At 49.0% G+C, this 14,941-nt stretch overlaps 1 protein-coding gene across 10 annotated transcripts in view; it reads left to right on the forward strand.

Annotated features, from left to right (window-relative positions):
* Positions 1-5,037: 5,037 nt before the first annotated feature.
* The window catches only part of KTN1 (kinectin 1), a 75,248-nt gene continuing 65,344 nt past the window's right edge, over positions 5,038-14,941 (forward strand). For all 10 annotated transcript variants that reach the window (XM_086748445.1, XM_086748448.1, XM_086748449.1 and 7 more), the window contains exon 1: positions 5,038-5,123. The gene's annotated coding sequence lies outside the window, so the exon portion shown is untranslated. The remainder of the gene's footprint in view (positions 5,124-14,941) is intronic.

Below are 14,941 nucleotides of genomic sequence, written 5' to 3' on the forward strand. Positions count from 1 at the left end.
ACACGTTTCCTTAGAAGTTTGTCACAGCCTGACACGCACCGTTCCCGTGACGCCTCGCAGAGCTCCATCAATGTCCTTCCTCGGCTGCGGGAGCAAAACATGCTGAGCCAGCCTTGCAGGCCGCTTCAGCGGTGGGATACCTCAGCCTCACGCTGAAAGAGCCCTTGCAGCAGAAGGTCTGTCTGACTTTCCATTTCTTTTTTCCCCCCATCTCTCACTGCGTATTGTTTCTCTTTGCTACCCATCCTGCTACGTTTCAGGTGAGTTACGGGTCTGTGCTTAGGAGATGCATTGCGTTGGTGTTGCAGACGTTTTTTTTTGGCAAAGGGAAATATCTTCATTCCATAGGTATTGATGAAGAAGAGTATTAATTTAAAACCTTTAATGTACAACAGCATAAATAACAACTGGATATTATGAATGATGAATGGGAGAAAGGATTTGAACTGTCCCTGTGATACCACACAGGGCGTGTTTTACAGGAGGCAAGGCATTTTCTGTGTCATTTCTTCATTTGCTTTGCTTAACAATACCCATCCAATCTGAAAAAATCGTCTTCTGCTAGGATGCTACCAAGAAAGAGGAAGAGTATTTGAAGCCTGCTTTGGAACAGCACTCCTGATGTGAATTCAAAGCATGGCTATTACGGAAAGCCGCTTTTCTGCCCGGCTTCCCTGTGATCCCTTTAGCTATATCTGATAGTGAAGGCTTGAAATCTCCAGATTAGAAATTAAATTCCACCTCTGTGGCCCGGACCTGATGACTCACTGGAGTCTCAGCAAATAGGGTTTCGTTTACGGGGAGCTCTTCCAGCTAAAGCTGTTGCTTTTTGGTCAAGGTTGAACTTTTTTTTTGAAGAAAAGATCATTAAAGCCATGTGATACAGGCATAAGAATAATTACTGACTTGAAAATGAGCAGGGATTATTCAGACTGATGGAAGGCCCTGATCTTGCAAGGGTGTAGGTGCTTGTTTTATTCTGCTTGCTTGTGTTAGGGCATAGGATGTTGGAAGGGCTCTGTTTTGGGCTGGTGGGGCATTTAGGGTGGCCGTGGCATGGGCAGAGGCGACGAGCGGCGCAGTCGGGACAGCTGGGTGAAATGCAGCCCTTACGGCACCAGACCACGCTGTGGTATAAACCACAGCGTTTTGGGAGCGGACGTGTGCGTGGCTCAGGTGTCTGGTACAGGAACAGCAGCCTGGGGAGGGAAGGAAAGGGGATTCCCGTGGGATTTCCGTTTTTCATTGCAAATGTGAAAGCTGAGAGCAACTAGACCCAGGCCTGTGCTGGGAGGTGAGGAGTGAACAGCCTGAAGGGAAACTGTCAGAAGTCATGATTTCAGTCTCATCACTCCGAAAACATGAGTCACTGAGCTGGGCACTCAGTTGTCTGGCTGTCTTTAATTGTGCTGCTCATCGTTGCGCCTCTTTTGAACAGGATAGAATTGAACAGCAGAGACTTAAACCCCATTTTGGGCTTTTCAGTGCTCTATTATAACGGTGAAATCCAGAAATGGAAGGTGAATACAGTTTATAAATACAGGTTTTTTTTTCAGTGAGCTCTGAAACACTTTCTAACAATTCATTTTATTAGCTGGATTTTCAGCTTTACAAAATGTGACTGTGATAACCTCAGCTTAATTAAAAATCTCTATACATTGTGATAGCACATGGATTATGTGGAGACTTGTATTAGCCTGATAGATTTTTATACTGGTCACATACAACATTATGGTTTAGATAATTGTTTTTTATTATAAGCTTTCATTCTTCTTGCAAGAATTTCCAGCATAATTTCTGCTGACAGATGCTGCTTGGGACAGATGTATTTTTATTCCCTTACAGTTGGATTGAATCAAACATCTTTTTCCATGTAGCTCAAGTTTCCGCAGTGGACTTACAGCTAGTTTACAACTCCGAGAAGAAAATTGTAGTCATTTTTGTGACCTGCTTTAGCAGCAGTTCAAATCTTTCTGGCACATGTGTGCGATCTATTAATTTCCACTTTCTACTGATCACAGGAATTCATGTTTGTAAATAGTATTAAAAATTTAAGGCAAATAAAGGGAGAGAGAAAATTCAGCATTTGGTCATCTCTTTTTTTTTTTTTTTTTTTTTTTTTTTTCCCCCTAGCTGGAATCAGTGAGGTGTTGAAACTTGCAGGACGTTTGTTCCTGGCATTGATAAGGATCTCTCATGTTCTTATATAAAGTGCTAAATTAACAATAATCAGCTGCCATGACTTACAGCCCTGCTACTCGCATAGCCTGGCCTTTCTCTCCGGCCTTCTCTGAACCCACAGATCTGAAAGCTTTTTCCCCGTGATCTGAGAAAGCAAAATTCCTGACGAAACTAATGACTTGGGGCTCCTGCGGCATTTTAAACCCTTTTCTTTTTTCCCCATGAGTGGCTGCCTAATGTGACTGGGATTTCAGTGACGGTTTGCATTATTTCCTCCCTGCAGTTGGGGATATTCAGCATCATTAGCCTGGCTGGCTGATCTGCACAGCGGTAGCTCTCCAGTGAGTTTTTCCACTATATTTCTCAGTCCACGTAATCGAGACAGTTTATTGCCTTATGTATCAGGCAACGGTACACAACATATGATTGAAAAGCATTTTCAGGTCCTTATGTCATGCCTTATGCTGTGATGTGGCAAATGTAGAAGACATGTGAAGCACCAGGAATTTCTGAGCTGGTAGTAAGCGGGGTGTTTTTGGCTGAGACTCCTTCAAAGCAAGCAGTGACCAGACAGCAGGGCAATTCCCTCTGAGTCCTGGAGAGCAGAGGAAAATTAAAAGCTTCTGTAGCTGTAGTAGCCGGATTTGCACTCTCTGCTCTTCCACTCCTGCTCAGCTCCCAGCAGGACGGGCAGCCCTGTCCCTCCTGTGTCCTTCCCTGGCTCTTGGCCCCAGTTGGCAGGAACCCCCATCCCCTGTTCATGGGGCAGCAGATCTGTTCCTGCTCCCGGGAAATGGTGATTTGGTTCAGATGCCAGCTGGAAAAATCCACTGTGGACAAAAGCAATTAAACATCAGCAAAATCTGCTGCTGCCGAGCCCCACCACAACCACTGCAGCTACCTGAATGGTTAATATAAAGATTTGGCCTTAAATTTGCACACTGCAAGCGTAGAGTGCGGACGCTGCCTTTGGCTGCCTCATGTGCTGCTCTCGGCAGCGCTCCTGCCAGAGTGGCGTGACCGGCCGGGACGTGCTGAGCCAGGGAAGCTCTGGGATGAAGCAGCAAAACGCTGCCTCGCCAGCTGATGGCCTTGCCTCTCCGGGCTCGCTTCGTCTCGCATCCAAGGCACAGCTTCCGCCAGCATCCGCCTCGCACCGCGGCTTTTGTTTGCTGCAGACAGTTTGGAATCGCGGCGGTAGCCTGCAGCCGAGTGACGCGCAGGGCTAGCGAAGAGGATGATGATGAGCCCTTAGTGCAGTTTGATGCAAATCCTTCTTCGATATCAAACGCTGCACAGCAGTTGATTTCTCAAAGATGCTTTGGGATAAATAAACAAATTGTTTGCTCTGAGCAACACAGCCTGGAAGTTAAACCAGACTCTCCATCGCCAGAGGTCTGTTGAAATGATGGGAGGGTGCGTGCAAAGCCCTGGGGTTACCCCACTTTGCTGGGGTAACTCCCTTTTCCCAACTTTTCCCCGTAGCAGAGTGACAAGCCACTGTGGATACCGCAGCCGGGCTCGGGATGCGGGTTTTGTCGGATGCCGGCCCTGACCTGCAGCCACTGCTGGCTCAGCTGTCCTTGTCACTGCTCCGGCTGCCAAAAAAAGGTGAATTTTCTTGTGCACAGACATTTGCTTTTTCCCGTCATGTCTGGGACTTCGGGAAGCTCAGAGTTAATGTCAGTCCCCCAGTGATGAAGCCACACTGGTGCCCTTGGCGGCTTCTTGTGCTGCGTCGTTGTCCCCAAGTAACTGTATGATGGAGCATCCGTTTTCCTCCCCGTGGGTGCCCACAGATCCGTGGTCAGCTGCTGATCTTACGCTGCTGCCACGTTTAAGGTGAAAGAAATCTGCCCCGCGAGCACTTCGGGAAGGATCCACGTCTGAGGGAAGAAAAAGCCAAGGTTTTTAAGAAGTTAGGGCTGAAAAAATCCTGTTAAACCCCCCCTGATCGCAGACTGGTGGGGCCGTGGTGGAACGAGGCCCTGGTACTTCATCGTGTGCTGCGAGCAGGGCTGCTCCGCGCTGCAGATCTAGGCGGTTTTAAGGCAATTAATGGAAATTTAGGGGAAAACCCTGTTTCTGGTCATGGGGAGGCGTCCTTCGTGTCTGGGGAAGGCGTTGGGGTACCCCAGGCCCGTGGGGTCCGCAGAAAGGAGGTGGGCAGGGGTCTGGTGGGAGCCGGCTGGCACTGGAGGGGTTAATGAAGGAGAGTGGGGGGCTCTGTGTGGGTGGTCCCGGTGCGTGGGTGGGGGATCCCTGTTCGTGGAAATTCTGGACAGTGGGATCCATGCATGGGGGTAGGTCTTCGGAGGGGTGGTCCCCCACGCATGGGTGGGGAGATGCCTGCGTGGGAGAGGTCCTGGGTGGGGGGAGGGATTGCCACGCTTGGGTGGGGTCTGGGTGAGTGTACCCACGGGCGTGGGAAACCTGGGTGGGAGGATCTCTGCGTGCGGGAGGTCTGGGTGGGGTGACCCTTGCCCATGGGTGGGGTGATCTCTGGGGATCCCTGCGTGGGAGGGGTCTGGAGGGGTGTGTGTGATCCCCACGGATAGGTGGAGGACCCCTGCGTGGGGGAGGTCCGGGTGGGCGATCCCCACTCCCGCGGGTGTCCCATACCCCGTGGAGCCCCCGCGGGCTACCCCGCGCGTGGGTGGGCTCCGGGCAAAGGTACCGCCGTGCGTGGCACTAGGCGCGTGGGCAGGGGATCCCCACGGCGAGGGGAAGCGGCAGCGGCGTCGCTCCTTTAACGGCCGGGGGGGGCCGGCAGACGCGGCGGACGTGCGGTGCCGCCTCCTCCCGCCCTCTCTCCCTTTCCTGCCCGCCAGCCAGCGCCGCGCAGGCACCGGCTCCGCCGCCGCTCCGTCCCCGCCGCCCGGTTCCTCACAGCCTGGCCCAGCCCGGTCCGATTCGGCTCGGCCCGCCGCGCCTCACGGTGAGTCCCGCCCGGGGAGCGCCCGGCTCGGCGGGGCGGAGGGACGGGCTGGGGGCCGGGGCCTGCCCGCGGCCTGCCCGGCGAGGGGCGGCGGGGCCTAGGCCTCGGCGTGGCCGGGCCGCGGGCGGCAGGTGGGCGGCGGGGCGGGCCCCGGGGCTGCGGGTTCCGGCGGCGCGGTCCCCGCTGCCCTCCCGGAGAGCTGGGGAGAGATTGAGCCGCGGGCCCCGGTCGTGGGGCGGGGGAGGGGGGAGAGGCCGCTCCCACTCCTGGCCGTGGGGCGGTGGGGGGCTCCAGCCGCCGCAGCTTTTGGGAGAGGCTGGGGGGGAGTCCATGCCTCCCGAGCACAGCCCACGGTAACCTTCCTTAAACCGAGTTAACCGGTAAAAACGGGGATAAAAAAAATGATGTATCGGGTGTTTTCCATAGATCTGTGTAGTTAGCTGCTCGCTGCCAGAGGCACGAACCCGTGAATGGCGGTGAACTAAGAATTTACCCTCAAAATCTGATTTACCAGGATTTTTCCCGTGGTTTTCAGCCCCCTGGATAGCGTTTGCCGTGAACTGAACGCTGCAGCGCCCGGCTGGCCTTGCAGACTTGACCGAAGCATTGCGCTTGGCCGGCCGAAATCGTCTGGCCCATTTTGTATTCCTGTTATTAACTGCGCACGGTTAAGTATATTGCTTTTTCCCGTGTACGTAGGTTATGTTTGCCAGAGGTATTTTATTTTTTTAAGAACGCTCACGCCCTTTGGTACAGCGCTGGCATGGGTTGCGTGTGGCTGTGTTGACCCCGGAGATGTGAATGCCCCCTCGCCTCTCCTCCTCCTCTGCTCACAGCTTTCTCCCTGGCTGGAATCCTTCCTCCAGCGTGCAGGTTATTGAGGTGGGGGAGGAAAAGCTGAGGTGGCAAAGCTCCATCTTTTGTAACCAACTGATTTCCATTGATGAAGTATTTTAATTGAGTAGGTGGTTATTAAGAATAACGTAGCATAGCGTCTTTTCAGCGTTAGGCAATGCCGGATGCTACTTTCTAGTGATGTGCGTACACCTGTGTGCTTTAGGTTCATCAGTTTTTAACATTTTTTTCTTAAAGGTTCTGCTGTCTACTTCGAGATCACAGTTAGAAAAACTCAAGGAGGTAATTTCTTGCTTTGTGGAAGGAGAGCTGAGCTGATACTCTGCTGCAGTCCTTTTCTGTTTAAAATTATCTTTTTCTTCGGTGTTTGCATTGCCGCCTCTGTCGAGCAACGCACATATTTAGTAGAAATAACCGACAAGTTCTATTTAACATCTCTTTACGTATGACAAGGCAAAAAATCTCTTGCTGGAAAGTCTGAATTGATTGCTGTGAAAGTTAAAAGGGGATGCAGTTCCCACATTCCACCTTCTTTCAAATATTTTTCTTGCCTATTCTCTCAGTGGATCGCTATCGTCCTCCTGTTTGGTTTGGGCTGGAAGCGTTTCTCTGCCTCGCGGACCTCTTCCCTATAACTGCGCTGTAATTTCTCTCCGCGAACAGGCTATGCAACTCGCTTTACCACATATTTTTTCTCTTGCCTCATATGCTGATGCTGCTTTCTGCATACTGTGATTAAAATAACTTTTGTGTGTAACTGCAGCAGGGGAAGGTTGGGGTTTGGATAGAAACAGTAATTCTCTGTTAGAGTTATTACCAAATACCTTTTTTGTTAGGGTTTTTTTTTTCCTTTTTTCTGCCATTCTTACGTAGCCAGTCTCAAGAAGATATTTTCTGCTTTTGGAAGCAGCAGCAGCAGGGTATGAAGAACACAATTAGTTTTTAATTTGATCCTTTATCCCCTGCTGTCATCAAACCCCTATTACAGATAACTTTGCCTGCTAGCTGCTTTGGATTTGGAACCCCTTGAAGAAAAGGGAGGATCTTGCCCAAGCCTATATAAAAGTGTGGTGTTACTGGGTTGGCTGTGTAACAGCTTTCCTTTGCATCATCTCCTCTTGCTGTGGAGATGGGATGGTTATGGCTCAAAAGTGTCTAATCATTGCTTGACTGTCTGTGTTGTAAACCCAGGGTTAACAGAATCCCTCCGAAACTGAAGTTCCCTGTGAATTTCAGAAGTGATGGGTATAGATTACATACTTTTTTGGCCGAGGCCCTTAAGCATAAGGACACGGGGGGAGAGGACGTATGTTTTATTTTAAGCTTCGAACTTGGTGACTCCTAATACCTTCCCTCGCTGCTGCCAAGACACCCATCTCTTGCCATTGACTTCTTGAGAGCTTCAGCTCCCAAGTTTAGTTCCCTGATCATACCCCAATTACGTGCCTGAGTAAATAGCGTGAATAGCCCCCGTGCCGTCCTGGAGGCGTGGGGAAGAAGCAGAAGACAGGAGGGTAATTCTTCATTCTGGCTATCTGCTCCAAAAGCTGCGGCGGCAAGCGGGCCGATAAGAACCCGAGAGCGGAAGAGAGCCCCCGATCGAGTTTAGTTTCCCTGTTTATAGCACCCATCTGTTCTGTGGATGCCTTTCGTAACGTAACTGCTTTTAAGGTGCAACTTGATCGGTTTTTCTTCACCCCAGTTTCCACAGGAGAGCCTCCTCTGACTCTCAGAGCAGTTGCCAAATTGCCATCCTCACGGTGTTTATGGCTGGTTCGTATAGTTTGTTTTTGTTCTAGCCTTGCCATTTGGTTTAAATAGTTGTTTTCCCTCCCAGATGTAATTTAGAGGGAGCGACTGGATCCCCTCTTGACCGCTGGGTTAAATAAGTCGAAGTCTTTAAGTCTCCTCCTGTTGTTCTCTTGTCAGTATTCCCCGGGTTTCCTTGTCAGTGAAAACCTTTTGCCTTCATCAAAACCTTTCTAATATAAAGAGAATTTTCTACATCTGTGTTCAGCTTTTAAACTTCCTGCTCTGCGTTGGCAAAACAGCAGGATTGGACTATTTTTAAGAAATGAATATTTTTGGGGGGCCTACTCGCTGCACTAAGCTCTCAAACTTTTTGACATTCCTCGGGTGATTGTTTTGGGCTAACGAGACAGGGAGTTGCTGGGCTAAATCTGGCCCAGACAAATCACTTCTTGCTAATGACTGTGCATAAACTATGGAGATGATAAATTGGAGAATTACCAGCTCATGAATCTTGGGAATCTGTTTCTCCTCTCATCGTTATACAACATGTCCAAGCAAATAAAACATGTGATGCCTTTAAAAAAATCAGTATTTATTTATGTTTTTAGAAAGGTAAAAGCTTCTTCCTGTTCGCATGCCTGAACTACAGCTGGTGGCAGGAGAGGGGTACTTCTCAGCTTTGAAAACTTCCTCTTTCTTGCCAGAATAGAGCCTTTAAAATAATTTCTTCCAACGTGGACTTGTTGGCGCTTTCTCCAGGCTGATGCCTGCGGTCTCTGGTTTGGGAACACATCTGTGCCTGCTGATGTGGGCGCTGCCTGAGAGCACGGGAGACTTGGATTCCTACTTCTGACCCCTGGCACTGAATGGTGGTGGGTATTTCCAGTGAGTTTGGAGCGAGAGCAGCAGCCCTCTCATCGATAAGCACTGTACATCGATCTGAACTCTGCTGCTTCTCTGCTTCTTCCAGTTAAGAACTGGTCTTTAGCTGTTGGTCGGGAGAAGCAGAGTGGATCCAGGTGCTGCTCTGAGCAGGGAGACAGTATGCAGGCATCCGCAATTCCTGCCATTCCTCTGTGAAGGTGTTTTTTCTCTTTCTTTTTTTTTTTTTTTTTTTTTCTTTCTTTCCCCTCATGCGAGAACTAAAGTAGCATCTGGGCCATATTCCCTGTGTTTGAACTCGTCCTCTCTTGGTCACCGCCGTGCCCCTTGCAGGAGTGCTGCTGCCTAATTAGATTATATTAGGATGAGTAAGTGAATCTTAATAAATGAGCTTATGGGGGGCACTGCCAGGTCAACTTAGGCGCTAAATATAGGTACTGGGCAGAGTGCAGGCTTGCTGCAGTATCTATCTGTGCCGCAAAATTAAACGGAAATCTCCTGGGAATGCATAAATTCTGCTGCCTTGCCGTCTTGTCGGTCTGGATGCTCCAGTGTCTTGGTACAAGAAATGTCAAAATCCACTAAAATACGGGCGTTTTATAACTGAAGCTTGTTGGGGTGTTGGAAGGGGGAGTCATGACTGTGGAAACTGTAATAATCTGAGGTGCTAAAGAATGCAAATCTCATGATCCTTTTTAATGCTTTGGTGATTTTTTTTTTTTTTTTTTTGACTAAGTCTCTTAGATACCGTGGAAAACAGGGGAAAAAGAGAAATGGTTTCTGTTACGTGTGTGCACGTGAAAACTCTGGAAAGCTTCTTCTCTGACTCTCTAACGCAAATAAAGAATACTGTCTCCTCTTCTTGCAACTGTGTTATGCAAAGAAGTAGTTTAGGAGCTTCAAGGCTTGAATTTTGCTGTGCAATGTGTGGGGGATGGGAGGGAGAGGAGGGACAGGAACTGTAAGGTCTGCGGGTTAATCAGAACTAAAATAGTTACTTTTATGCAACTCTCCTCCTTGTTTTCTGCGATGTTTTTTAGTTTTTGTGAGTGCTTTGTGGTTACCCTGCTTATCTAAATTCCTGGTGCTGAAGATAAGTGGTAGATGATATTCCTTCCCCTTTTCTTCCCATGAATAATAGCATTTTATCTTTTTCAAATGAAACCTCATCTGTGCTTGTAGATTGCTTCAAGCTGCATTTTAACTCGGATAAAGTGTCTGTAAATTAGTAATATGGGCAAGCTACTAATTTTTTTGCACTAATAATCACTGTTATAGCCTTGTCCTCAGCTAGCATTAACAGCTCCCTGCTGCTGTCACTGTCAGGTGTGCGGGGTTTTCGGTGGTAAAGTATGGAAAATGGTGCTTCTTGCAGGTTTTTGCTCTTTCCGGTTGGGCAGCCTCCCTCCTGGCTGATCCTGCTGCCCTGGCTGAATCTGCCTGCTGCCGGGCAATCCTGCAAATCCCTGCTCCGCTCCAGAGCAGCCACTACATAGCTAACAGCTCTCCTGCTGCAGGAAACACCTTTAAGCCCTTTTATGCTGTAAAGTTGAGGAAATAGAGCAAAACTCCTGGTTTCCTTTGAGTTGTGGTTGAATAATTAATTGAGCATCGGAGAGGGCTTTTTCCCTCTCAGAAGAGGTGTGCTGATGTCCAGCAAAAGACGAGTTCTTGTTTTTGGATCGCACGTATTAATTGAATAGCTAACCTTCTCAGCCTGCCTGCCTGGTGTCCAGCTCGTTGAGCATGTGTTAAATGACCCAGGGAAAATAAAGCCTGGGTTCGGAATTACGTGGGTGTCGAAGGCTTTTAAAGCCTGGTATATTTATGCCTGTGATTCGTGGCGCTTCCAAAAACAATCCAGCTCTCATCCTGCGGAGGGGAAGTACCTTGGTCCAGTGTTATCATCTTTCATTTAGCTGTGTCACCTGCCAGAGAGAGATAAACTCAACCTGTGTTATTTTGGGCTCCTTATTCTTTTCCTTCCAAATCCCACCCTGCAAGGGTTTCTTGTAGAAGAAATGCTGGCTTAATTCTGCTTTACACTCTCCTGTACGGACTGAAAATGGTAAGCAGGCTATTTTATTTCAGGGATGTGACAAATTTTAGTACATCTCATTCCTGCCTGCGATGAGTAAAGGTGTCTTTTGTCTGCCTGCAACTGCGCAGGAAGGAAGTTGTTGAGTCCAGGAGATAAAAGCGCTCTCTCCTCCCCTGCGCGGGGACAAGCTGCCTGCTCCTCGGCTCAGCAGCACACTCTTCCCGTCTTGCTTGTAGTAGGGTGGAGGAGAAAATTTTCATGGGAAAATGTGAGTGGACTTGCAATCTATTTGCAAGTGCATAGCTGTCAAGGAAGATGACTAAGCTATTGCACAAGGTGCAGCTCTACGGGGAGTGCAGCAGGATTGGACCGGATCGTGACTGACTGATAAGAGAGCCTATAGTATCAGTCAGCTGATAATTTTATTATTACTGTTTTAATCTGACCAATGGCTATTTCTATTTTTTTGTTTGTTTGGTTTTTTTTTTTGTTTTTCCCCCCTCCTTCAGCCTATTTGCTGTGGAGTTTTAAGTTGAAAAGTCCATACTTGGTGAGAACAAAGTCCCATTTATCAGAGGATGTGAATGGTTCCTGAGCCTCTGGTGAGGATTGCTGAGTGGCGGGAGTGCTTAAAGCTGATGACTTGCGTTCGACTCGTGTGGACATGTCTCTGCGAGGCGCCTGCCCTCTGCCCTATCGCGCTGCCAGGCTCTCGCACGGCGTCTTCCACGGCAGGATGGAGGTGGCTTACCCTCCCGTTTCACAGAAGGGAGAGCTGAGGCCCAGCGCCTGTGGTTGAGGATGCCAGGAGGTCACCAGCAGACCAGCTGCTGATACTGTTCTCTTGGTCCCGTTTGTGATCTGGCCCCAGGGCACGCTGCCTTGGCTGTGCTGGGCCGGCAGTGAGCTGGTAGGTGAGTGGGAAACCGCTCTCCTGTGGTGGCCGAGGCTGGGTCTCTGCTGCAGCATGGGTGGGAGGCCGAGCCTGGTCCCAGAAAGTGATGTTTCTTCCTGCCTCCTGAACCAGCTGGAAAGGCTGCCGTGATGATTAGCACTGCTTTGTCTGTGAAGTCATTGCTTGTGGGGACATCTCGTCTTGGCTTTCATGTAGGCAATGCCTTTTTTTTGATGCTATGCAGCCCTAAAAACAGGTATCTGAAACCCGTTGCAGGATCTCTTCTGCCCTTTTCTGTTTCGGCTCCGGGTGTACCCAAGAGCAACGTCACAGCTACAGCGGATCGTGCCCAACTGGTCTTTCACAGGGCATTTTCAAATCTGAGAAATTATCTGCATGTAGTAGTGAGGTGCCAGGATGGGCCCTTTCCCCCGAGGCTAGGCGAGGATTTTTTCTGCCTCCTTTAACTTGCTGTCCTCTGGGGAGACTCGGCCTGGACCAGGCCGTGTTCTCAGCGGGGTGCGGTGCTGGGAAGCTGGCAGAAAATGGAGTTTACAAGTGAATGCTGTATCCCATGTCACACCTACTGACCTTTGCTTGTGTAAATACCTGTTGGCAGCGTGGGCAGCCTGAGCTGTGATGGGCTGATAAAGTACTGTGCTGCTTTTTCTCTCTGCGCCGCCTTGTTTTGTATTTACAGCAGTGGTGGTGGAGGTCTATCAAAGCCTCGCTTCTCCAGGTTTGACCTCTGACCGAGGAGCTCTTTGCCCTAATGTTTGCTGAGAAGGTGCCTTTGCCCTTTCATTGTCCAGAAGAGAGGCACAAGTAGCATCTCCAAACCTTGGAAACCACCGAGCTGCAGGGAGGTTTTATGGAGGTTGTGTTAGGATTTTACTGGGTTCCCTGGGCTTTCCCGTGGCAGCTTAATGGGAAGTACCAACTTCCCTTGTTACCTTTGCGTAAGGTCACCTCCATATCTACAGCCCGTGCTACCCCAACACTAGGATTGGGTTACGTGCTAAATTTAGTAAACCTCTTTCCAGCTTAGTGTGCACGTGTGGATGTAAAACCAGATTTTTTTTTTTTTTTAAAGTAGCTTTTAATGGGTTAGAGCATAGTTCAAGAGGGTTGGACTAGATGACCTTTAAAGGTCCCTTCCAACCCAAATGATTTTATGATTCCGAGATGCACAACAAAGCCAGACGTTCTTTGCAGGAGTGGCAGTACACCAGGCCAACGGTGGGAGGAACGGATGTGCTTCTCCACCTCGGTGTACTTCAACACATGGATTCGGCAAGGTGCAGAGCGCCGTGGGTGGGAGGGAGGGTTGCTGAGGCACAATTGCGACTTGCGTAACACGGTCCGCAGTCTGAGGCGGCATGTGAGAAGTGCTAGCAAAGGGGTTAGGCTTCAGAAGTTTTGAAGGCTTGTGAACATTCTTGGTCAGATGTTTCCATTACTGGCCTGCCTTTTCAGCCCCCCCACCCCTGACCTCCCAGTTTCTACCTTTTTTTCCATGCTGCCTGTGTACCAAAAGAAGACTTTCTTTGCTTCAGGTCCAGTGTACCTATTTCTAAGTTGATTTCTTAATCCCTGCTCCCCGTTATGGGCTACTGGAGTGATAGTTTTGAGGTGTAACCAAAGTTGGAGGCAAGTAACTTTAGATCTGTGTGGTTGCAGTGAAGTGTTTATTCAATCCTCACATGCCAAAGGAGCAGCAGCTTGTGGCACAGTAAAGCAAGGAGAGTGAGAACCCAGGGAAGCATGAGAGAAGTGACCTCAATTACTCTGCATTTCTGTTGCTGAGCCTTTTCAGGCGTTTTTAAGAACCTGACATGTTCTCGAGTTCAGATCAGTACGGCGCTGATCAGTCAAGCTGAGTGTGTTGGGGTGGGTGTGTGTGCATGTGTTAGGAGGCATTTTTTGAGGGCAAACTCTAGGATGTTCAGTTATTGCCTTGAATTCAAAATTCTGAAAGCAGTGAAATACATATTTGAAGTCACTTTAGGAGACTTACAAGGCTGGTCCTTACAGTCACAAGCGCAGAAACCGAGGAAGCCCCTAGAGATGCATTTTGAACATGTTTTTGGACAGTTTTTGTGTGGTCATCCAACCCTCAACACTATCCAACCCTCAACACTACATTGTGTGGGATTACACAGTGAACTGGGACCAGTATGGCTAAGGGGTGTAGCAAGGTCTGCTGAGCTGCTGCTGCTGCTGCTCGGAGAAGTGTCAGTGAGCCTCAGCATCGCTTACCAAGGAATCAACAGCCACACAAGGATGGTTGTCAAAAAAAGCTCCTTCGCAGCGTGGCCCAGGTGTAATTCAGATATCTCAAGCAACTCTTAAGTAGAGGAGCTGGAGCCTTTTCCCTGGTCCTGGAGGGAAGCTTAGTCTCCTGCTCGGGGTGTTTAGGACAAGATGCAAATACTGGCTTGGAGTCTGCTGAGATACTGCACTGGTTCCTGAGCACACGTGACCTTCTTAAGCGGCCTGCGCAGGTCCCGAAGGGTCCACGGACTGATGACGCTAACTGCATGTCAGTTGATTGTGTGTGAGCACCTTCAGCAGACTGTTAAATGAAGCACAGAGAGGTTAACAAGGTGAAAAGAAACCTTATGTGGTGCTACCATTCAGGAGCACGCTTCCTCGAGGTGGAAGTTGAAAGGACGATGTCTTGGAGCTGTAGCTGGTGAGGTGCCTGTCGTAGTGCAGATGTTTGGGATAGATGATGAGGTGAGCTCTTAGCGCTGCCCTCGATAAATGGTCTGTGTGCAGTGTCTTGAAGAAGAGTGGAGAGAGACCTTAACACTTCACCTGTCTCAGTAGGGAAATGACCACAGTTCAGCAGCAATTTCTTAAACTTCGTGTTGTGCTTTTAAATTGAGTTAAAAGTTGCAACTCGTAATGCACTTTGTACTTCGACGTACACTGGCTAACTTGTAAGGTGCCAATGCTGTAGGGATTGCTTCTAAAGCCTCCTTTGATCCTTAACCATTCTGAAACTTTTAACTAATATTTCTGAGCTTATCAAGAGCACCATGTTCTACAGCGTAAGGGATCTAGCTCGGATACAGAAGCGCTATCTTTATGCCTGTGTGATAACGTACACAGAATGGATAAATGTTGAAGGACAGCTCTGCTGTGGAGCAGTCAAACTTGTGTCCCCTGGGGAAGTCTTGCCAACAGGAGCCTGTTCAGCCTTTGGCTGGTGCAAATTTGTGCTGGAGCAGAAAGTCAAAACATCAGTGTTGTAGGAAGCCCATTGTCAGCAGAAGCTGCTGTGACAGAAATTCAGTCCTGAATGTACCTCTACGCATTCCCTGTGTCTGAAGGGTTTTATAAATGCAGCATGAACAATGTTTTCACCTGGCAAATGGTTTTAAATTTAATG

This window comes from Chlamydotis macqueenii, chromosome 5, assembly GCF_036417535.1.
Source record: "Chlamydotis macqueenii isolate bChlMac1 chromosome 5, bChlMac1.mat, whole genome shotgun sequence".
NCBI lineage: Eukaryota > Metazoa > Chordata > Aves > Otidiformes > Otididae > Chlamydotis > Chlamydotis macqueenii.